Here is a 9,731-nt window from a genome sequence, read left to right as displayed (position 1 = left end):
CAAATTCCACACAGCTTCAGTGAGTATATTATCATGGAAGAATATGAGAACATTCTTACCAACACATTACATTAAGAATTTTATAACATGTATAATACACTTAAATACTACATAACATAAATTTGAATCGAAATGGTTATATAAGTAAAATATTCCAAAACTATAGTTCGTAGATAAATGTCTGTTAAGCGGAGATGCTATGTACAATGTTGTTCTCATATTTTTGTAATTTATGTATGGCGGCGTAGATTGGCCATTTTCATATAAATGCTACAGGTTTTAGTTCTAATCATTCATTAAGTTTATTATTCTTAAGCAGTATGAGTTATTTTTTGGTAGTTTTACTATATTAAAGAACAAGCAGCAGCAGCGGTTATATGAGTAGTCGTCGTAAAAACTGCAAAATGTGTCGAAGCAATTAATTTACATTAAAATATATGTTATGCACACAATATCAGTTGTCATCACCATGATTTATGTTGTTTTTTGTCGATGTCCTTACCACGTTGTTAACTTTAAAGTCCACTCCGAAGGGATTTATGGCGCCCCCACCCATAGGATTTTCATGTCCGACACCATCCCATTTCCTTATGCTGTCACAAGGGTGGGTCACATTGTACCCGTTGGGAAGATTGTCCCTGTAGCTAGGGAAGGCTTGGAGGCTTGTAACAACTAGGGCGATAACTGCTAACCTGAAACCACATTTTATTTGTGTAAGACATTATTTTATTGAGGCATCCACAACCGCGTATCATTTTGTACTTAACGTCCAATACAAGAATAAGCAAATCATAATCTGTTGGTGGTAAAACAAATTCTACCAAAAAATCATGTGCGTTATTTTGTGATTTTAAAACGAGTGTTCTTTTTATGATTGTATTTAAATAGAAAGTAATGACTTTAGCTGGGAAGTAGTTGAACTCTTTCGTGACCAATCTTTGGTCCGTTTTCGTAGTGGACTCGGTTTTTGAGCAAGAATACCACAATAATGTATGCCATTTTATCATTTGCTTGTATCTGGGTAAATACTTTCTAAAACTGAACCGAGTATGAATTCAAGCGTGTAAGTCATGCGTTAAAAACGTTAAAAATTAGCAGGTTCATGCTTAAGTTACATAATAGCAGAGAAAGGCAAAACAACTTCATTGTGCATCTCATCCAAACGACAACCATACGGCAGCCTTTGAAAGTCAACAGTTATGATTTACTTACGACAGTGCAACAAATTAACCAATGCGGATATTGACCCACACCCTTTACCCAGTTTTGATGTCCGCCACTTGTTCGCGTTATTTCTTGCCAGACTTATAGAGCATTCTGTTTCGTTTTTCTTAACCCATTTATGCCTAGCGTCCTGAAAAAAGGACATTGCAAACAGCGTAGACCCAGATGAGACGCCGCATAATGCGGCGTCTCATCTGGGTCTGCGCTGTTTGCTTAAATGAATTTCTTTATGAAATATTCTAAATATAGACATAAATATACTTGACACCCCTAATTTTGGAAATGAATTGATCCAATTGAGAAGGATAGGAGAGTCCACTGGGCATAAATGGGTTAATATAGTAAGTATCAGACTATCAATAAATTGTGCCGACCACAACCCCAGTCTTCATGTCGCACTGCATTTCAAACAGTTCATGAATACATTTATATTTAATTGAGATATAAAGTAGTGAGTAAATTCCAATGAAAGCTACTTTCACTAAGTTCAACAGTATTTCAGTGATATCCCGGCATTCCTTTTATGAACTCGGTTTTTCTTTTGACAATGTGTCCAGTAGAATACCTTAATTATACTATCAAACAACACGCTTTATTAATTTAATTAATTAATTAACTTAATTACCTTAATTGAATCTTTACTGTACAACGGCAATATCTGCGATTCGATCTTATGTATGATACGAATACGAATAAAGCAACACGATTGATTTAAAATATTGGTGATCTCATTTTCTTAAAATGTCCATCGGTTTGTTCGTGCAGCAACACGAATGATACAATTATTTTATATATTGATCTTGTTATTTTAAATAAATCAATTCGGTTGATCAAGCTCAAGTTTAGAAAAAGCTTCATGTTTTCAACTTTTATGTCTAAAAGTATTGCATGCATGTGGTAGCATTTTATTTCTTATTTATTTGGAAGTTTATGTTTGGTAGAAACACTTAAATATTTAGTGAGGAAATATCACAATTTAAAGTTAAGGCAACTTGCTTAATTTGTGGGCGCTAGTAACAGTTACACCTTTTTGATTTGCACAACCCATGCAGATTAATGTATGTGAAACAAAAACATTAACTCACTTAAATTATTGAATACGAACACCTTCACCAAACTTCATATACTAGTACACACATACACGGCGACGAGAAGTGATGAATACATTCGAAATTACTTACACTTATCATTTAATCTCTCGACCACAACGGGCGGTCGCCGTTATGCTCGATTGAAAAATAGAAGTGTAGTCACGCGTGTATAAATTCAAAATAAGTGAATGGTTTGAAATCGTTGACAAAATCTATGTTCTAGATCTCTATGTTCCACGCTCTAGAAATTTACATAATTTGATTTGTGCGACCTGTGAAAAGTACTAATTTGATAAAATGGTCTTTTTCACTTTTAGGCAAAATGACAATTTTCTACAAATTGTCATCGATTAGAAAAAAATACATTGTTTTCAAAAAGCTAAAATCCATGTACAAATAAAGCCTTTCACTGCTTTTCATCAATTTCTTCTAGACGTTTCAGGTTCAAACTCCAAGGCAGACACATTTATATATGTTTTCTCTGTGGTTTTATTATTCAAAATGATTCCAATTATTACAGTTCTGTAAGCAATTTTATGTCAAAGAGTTAATTAACGAATCCTTATTTCTTTACAATATCTCAAAATACGAAATCAATATCTATCTATTTTACTGTTAACCTTAATTCTTTCCAAACAGTTACTACAGTTCAGCTAACATCCTAACCAGTTTTTATCACCTAAACCTATTACACGCATGATTGGTTCGCGGCGTTGGTCAAGTGGAAAGCGCAAGTAACCGCGCATTTGCCACTTAACCGCCAGAACATAAACATCTTATATATCTATGATATATTGTTCTGCATTATCATTACAGGTTAGTGATAAATCAATTTATAAACTTTTAACCTTTGTATTGTTATAATCTCTGTTCTTATTAAATACAACGTAAGGTATTTATTGTATTTATTGTATGTATTGTATTAACTGCATTTATTGTATTCATTGCATTACAATATTGCCTAGTTTTTATAAATGCTATTACTGTTATTGTTGTATAATAATGGTGATTTATGGACATGTAGGCATTTGCCACTTGACCGCCAGAACATAAACATCTTATATATCTATGATATATTGTTCTGCGTTATCATTACAGTCCATTCACACGAACCATAAATATTTTTGCCTAGAGCTACGTCGACATTTATTTAATAAAATTTCCAAAATAAAAACAAATATAAACAAGTCCCTTCAAGAGCTTATATCTTTGCACAGACCTTAGATTGAAAAGCATTAAATAATTGGGAAACACGTGTCCGCATTTTGATTTAAAATCTTGTTTTTATATGGGTAACGTTTGCTTTGCCTTTATAGTGTAAGATTTAGACACGTAAACAACTCAAAATGCCGATCCATAGTGGACGAAAGTTTCCTGACAAAAAGAACTACTGCAGCCGGTTAAATCAAGCGGTGTTCATGCATTTTAACCCAATTTTGCCTAGTGGACTCTTCCATTCTTCTAAATTTGATCAATTTATTTCCAAAATTAGGGATGTCTAGTATATATATTTCTATATTTAGAATATTTCTTACAGAAATTCCTTAAAGCAAACAGCGCTGACCCTGATGAGACGACGCATCATGCGGCGTCTCATCTGGGTCTACGCTGTTTGCCAAGGCCTTCTAGACGCTCGGCATAGGTAAATGGGTTAATCGCTTATATTTGTAAACCGTCTAGGGCATTATTTATTTTAAAAAAGGTTGTTGGTTTGTTGTATATAGCTTACTTAACATTGTTTTCTTAATGCTCAGAAGACCGTTGAGCAGATTTGACAAACGGATGGATACCATTTGGTTTATCTATTGGTAATAATATTAGAAACTGAGGTATTCGATTTGCTAGATCGATCCTTTCGTTTTCCGTAGTCTACGTATGACTCGAATGCAACATACCGTTGAAAATGTCAGTTAACATTTGTAAGTGAACACTGGTATTTCGAAATATAATGAGCTAAATTGCTACCCAAACGATCTGATTAGAACAGTCATGTGAACTCAAAGGAGACGTTACGAATGAGCGCTACCCACGTTAAAAAAGCACTCAATCGTAGTTCAACTAACTAGTTCAACGTAGTTCGCACAATCCTTAAGTTTGGTGATAGTCAGTCTTTCACACAATCCTTAAGTTTGGTGTTAGTCAGTCTTTCACACAACCCTTAAGTTTGGTGTAAGTCATTCTTTCACACAACCCTTAAGTTTGGTGCAAGTCAGTCTTTCACAAAACCCTTAAAGGGATCTTTTCACGCTTTGGTAAATTGACAAAATTGAAAAAAGTTGTTTCAAATTCGCAAGTTTTCGTTTTTTTATGATATTTGTGAGGAAACAGTAATACTGAACATTTACCATACTCTAATATAGCCATTATTTGCATCTTTTGACGATTTTAAAACCTAAAAATTATAAAGCGTTGCAACGCGAAACGATTGAATAATTTGGAGAGTTATGTTTTTGTCGTTATAAATTATAAAATACGATAAGTATGTGTATTCGGCGGAATAGCTCAGTAGGCTAAAGCGTTTTTACTTCAGGACTCTGGCAGGACTCCAGGGGTCACTGGTTCGAAACATGATCCGGACAATGTTCTTTTCCTTTTTGTAATTTTATTCTTGATTTTTACTGGAGCTTTTACGATCCAATGTTTACATTTATCAATATAAAGCATTTAATGAATTAGTTAAAAAATGCCAAAATCTGTGAAAAGGCCCCTTTAAGTTTGGTGTTAGTCAGTCTTTCACACAATCCTTAAGTTTGGTGTAAGAGAGTCTTTCACACAAACCTTAAGTTTGGTGTAAGAGAGTCTTTCACAAAACCCTTAAGTTTGGTGTTAATCAGTCTTTCACAAAACCCTTAAGTTTGGTGTTAGTCAGTCTTTCACAAAATTCATAAGTTTGGCGTTAGTCAGTCTTTCACACAACCCTTAAGTTTGGTGTTAGTCAGCCTTTCACACAACCCTTAAGTTTGGTGTTAGTCAGTCTTTCACACAACCCTTAAGTTTGGTGTTAGTCAGTCTTTCACAAAACCCTTAAATTTGGTGTTAGTCAGTCTTTTACACAATCCTTAAGTTTGGTGTAAGTCAGTCTTTCACAAAACCCTTAAGTTTGGTGTTAGTCAGTCTTTCACAAAACCCTTAAGTTTGGTGTTAGTCAGTCTTTCACAAAATTCATAAGTTTGGCGTTAGTCAGTCTTTCACACAACCCTTAAGTTTGGTGTTAGTCAGCCTTTCACACAACCCTTAAGTTTGGTGTTAGTCAGTCTTTCACACAACCCTTAAGTTTGGTGTTAGTCAGTCTTTCACAAAACCCTTAAGTTTGGTGTTAGTCAGTCTTTTACACAACCCTTAAGTTTGGTGTTAGTCAGTCTTTCACAAAACCCTTAAGTTTGGTGTTAGTCAGTCTTTCACACAACCCTTAAGCTCTGTGACAAGAATCGGACCCTCGCAAACTAAATTTGCGCATGCGCATCAATGCAATATGTGTGAGCATTAACAGAGGAGACGCGCATGTCCTAAGATACGATCTTACACATGATACGAATACGAATTGAAACAAAATCGTTGATAAAAATATGTAAGTGTCAGATCTGTAGCGATTTATATTTGAAAAAACAGTTCCGTGTTATTGGGAACCAGTGTATATGCAGGTCGCATTTTTTGTGAAACACAACCGAAAATATAGTACGCACGTGGTTGTGTTTTACTTATTTATTTGGAAGTTGTTGTCAAACAATTTTTAGCACGAACAGAATATTTCAAAAGATAAAATCACAATTTGAAGCAATGGATGTGCATGTAGCAGAAAAACTATTGCCATTTGTCGGCAACATTATTAGAAAAAAATACTATCGCGCCGTCGTGTTTTGTTTCACCCAAAACAGATAAGTGCATGTTAAACCTAATTTTCAACTCATTTAAATTATTTAAGGCGAACAACATTATCAAAAATGTCTTAACTAGAACAATCATACACGTCGACTTTTGGTGATTTGAAATTGTGAAATTTCATGAATTACAAAATGTAGTTTAAACCTATGTATTCTAGCTCAATTGCATCGACAACATAAGGCTTTTAAAAAAAATATCCTTAAGTCCGTTTCCTGGTACTAGAACCAGTACTTGGTGTCTATGTGGGGACTCCAAAGAACCCTCCCATAGTGCAGATAAAGCCCCTTACCTCCGGATCGCTCGACGGCCACCATATCCACTACGCCACGGCGACGTAAATTACATGATTTATTATACAAGTAAATGAGAACAGCCTATTTTCAAATGGTAGTTGTTTTGTGTGCAACATTCTGTTTTCAGACTCATTTTACTTTACTTTCAATACAATTTTGTTTAATTACTACAGTGTTTGGCATTTGCATCTACTATTGAATGGTGATACATATTTGCACGTTAAACCCAGTTTAGGCTATGTAATTATTTGCATTCCCTTTGTTTTCCACTATGAAATTCTAAGTTATATACCGGTAGTTTAATATTGACGTACACACATTTTAAATTCTCCGGTTTTGCATGAGCCAGATTACCAGTACGAAAAATTGCGATCTTCTTTTAACGTAGTACATTCCATCTCGCAATTTATCTGTCCGTACTCGGTCAGAAAACAGTCAAATGGCGATTGCCTATTACTGCTGTCAGGGTGGCTTTCAACTCTGTAGGCTTGATACAGACGGTGTGAAAATTCTTGAAAATACAGACATTACAAAAATAATTATTGTTTATATAATAATAATAATAATAATAATAATAATAATAATAATAATAATAATAATAATAATAATAATAATAATAATAATAATAATTATATTTTAGGAATAAATATATGCAACACAAGATATGTTATGAAGTAATACCATTGTAAAAAAAAATCATAAGTTTTAATTCTGAAATGGTTGTTTTACGCACGTTCGAATTAAAAATATTTAGTAGGTATATATTGATATAATTAAAAAAATAAAAATATAAACAATTTGCTGCATTTTTTATTTACAGACACAATTCACTCTTCGAAAAAGGCATTGCCAATAAAATATTAAAAATATATAAAGAATAATTACAGAACAGAACATAAAGTTTATTTACGACTTAAGCATATACAGCTCATCGTCACAATAACAATATAGTAATCAATACACATAAATACTCATGCGTCAAAATAACAACAATTGTGTTTATGCATTTTACTAATATATGAATTTTGTGAGAATGTAGTATGTAAGAGAAGGCTGTTTATTAATTTTTAACAAAGTTAAATGGATGTAAAAATCCGTAATCGATTGAGAAGAGAAAAATAATGCGGTTAGATACAATTCTGGTAAAAAAACTTATCTATATATTTTCGGCTCTAAGTTTAAATGCTTTAATACAGAAATTAGCAAGACGTATCAGTATAGATTTTCTAGTCTCATTCAATAATTGTAAAAAATTAAACATACTTGGTCTTCTTCTGTAAACATCAGGTATAAATGTATTTTTCTAAAATTATCATACAACGGACATATCAAAACAAAATGGTGCTCATCTTCAATTTCCTTAAGTGTACATAATTAACAAATTCTTTCATTTCTTGGAATGTTTTGGTGCCTACCAGTTTCTATATATAGAACATGGGAAGATAGTCATAATTTTGCTATTATGTTTCTAAATTTAGAATTTTCAATTTTTTCTAAGTAAATGAATCTTACAAAGATGGGTTTCAATTCCTTGTAAAGAAATAGTGATGACGTGTCATTAACATCAGTTCGCCATTTTGAAATAAACAAATCATGTAATCTATTGCGAAACAGTACAATAAAGCTGATAACATTAACAGATTCTGGATATATCCATACGTCATTAAAACCTGACTCTTGCAAAAGTTTTCGAACGTTTGATGCCCATGACTTTGTGTGTGGGTGATCACATGCTTCTTTACATTGTCTACGAATAATATTGTTTAAAATACAGTTGGACGATTTTTCGTTGAACAATTTTAAGAAATATTTAACTACTCGTAAATATCTACATATAGACATCGGGTATCTACCAACTTCGGAATACAAAGCATTTGAATTTGTAGAAGTCTTCACATTTAAAAGCCATTTGCAGAATTTGCGTTGGACTCGCTCAATATTTTCAGCTTTAGTAAATCCCCACACCTCGCTACCATAATTAAGAATCGAGGCAACATATGCATCAAACAGATTAAACATGATTTTAACAGGTACATTCAATGCTTTTGTAATCGTAAATAATGAGTTCATCGCCCTAAGCGCTTTGGCAGACAAAGTATTTGTGGCTTGTATAAGCGCGCCACTGCTTGACATAACTATTCCTAGATAATTAAAATTCTTCAAGATTTCAAGAGCATTGTTGTTATAAACCCAATTATATCCCTTTTTAATCTACCTTTATGAAATATAACAAAACTAAAATAATACCTCAGCAGCATCGTAATTTTATGCATCCAAAAGGACTTGAAATCTGTTTTAACACCCACTTGTTATAGTTCAAAATAGTTCTGCCTGATCCATATTAGTACAAGTTTCATTAGCGAGCGCCGTTAAGCTTTAGTGAAAACCGTTAAGTGATCATGAGACAGCTATTTTTTAAAAAGATGTAAATTTGATACGTTCACATTTAATTTTCATCAACACTGCAATTAGTGGTTTAAATCAACTGTGAAAGACTGTTGTATGTGTCGGGGATGTCGCTATAACTTCACCATTTAACCGTATCTATAATCAATAAATTAGTTGTTATAAAATACGTGGAAAGTTCACTGGCGAGTGAAAATAATATTTATAATATAATATTTTTTCTAGTGTATTGAATTGGAATGCTTATCTATAATGACTTGAATTAATTTCCATTATTTGTGTAGTACAAGTGAGAATACTCGATTCGCTTGACTGACTCGATGTTAGGGAACTGTGCGAGCATTCGCACGGGCTTGTATTGTTGCCTTCATCATTGTTGTCGCCCTTTTCGTATGTCAGCTTGCGTTCCTGAAATCTTGTGAAGTTAAAGATGCTATGAAAATTAAAAAAAAAGAAATTATATATGATATGTTTTTCATTAGATGTAATTTACATAAATTATTGAAGCACGAGCACCTACGATTGACGAAGGATGGATGTTTAAGCTCACCTTTAAGTGAAAATATTGTGTATGAGACGGCCGTGCTTTACATTTCTAAGTATAATCGTGGACGCCTTCCTTGTGTTCTCAAAAAGCTCCGCATAGTTCAGATCTATCATGTACAGGCACATGGACACCATTTTCAAGTTGAACATTCACTATGCAATGCCTGGTGATTTTCTGGATTGCCATTAGTAGGTTAGTGTAAGTCCAAGACAGAATAGTACTTTCTCCTGGGTCGCTCGAGGCGCCTTAACGTCAGACAGTGTGCTCTTTGTGGATGGGGGGTTTAGG

Source organism: Dreissena polymorpha, chromosome 7 (assembly GCF_020536995.1).
Source record: "Dreissena polymorpha isolate Duluth1 chromosome 7, UMN_Dpol_1.0, whole genome shotgun sequence".
Taxonomy (NCBI): Eukaryota; Metazoa; Mollusca; class Bivalvia; order Myida; family Dreissenidae; genus Dreissena; species Dreissena polymorpha.
This window is presented reverse-complemented; position numbering follows the sequence as displayed.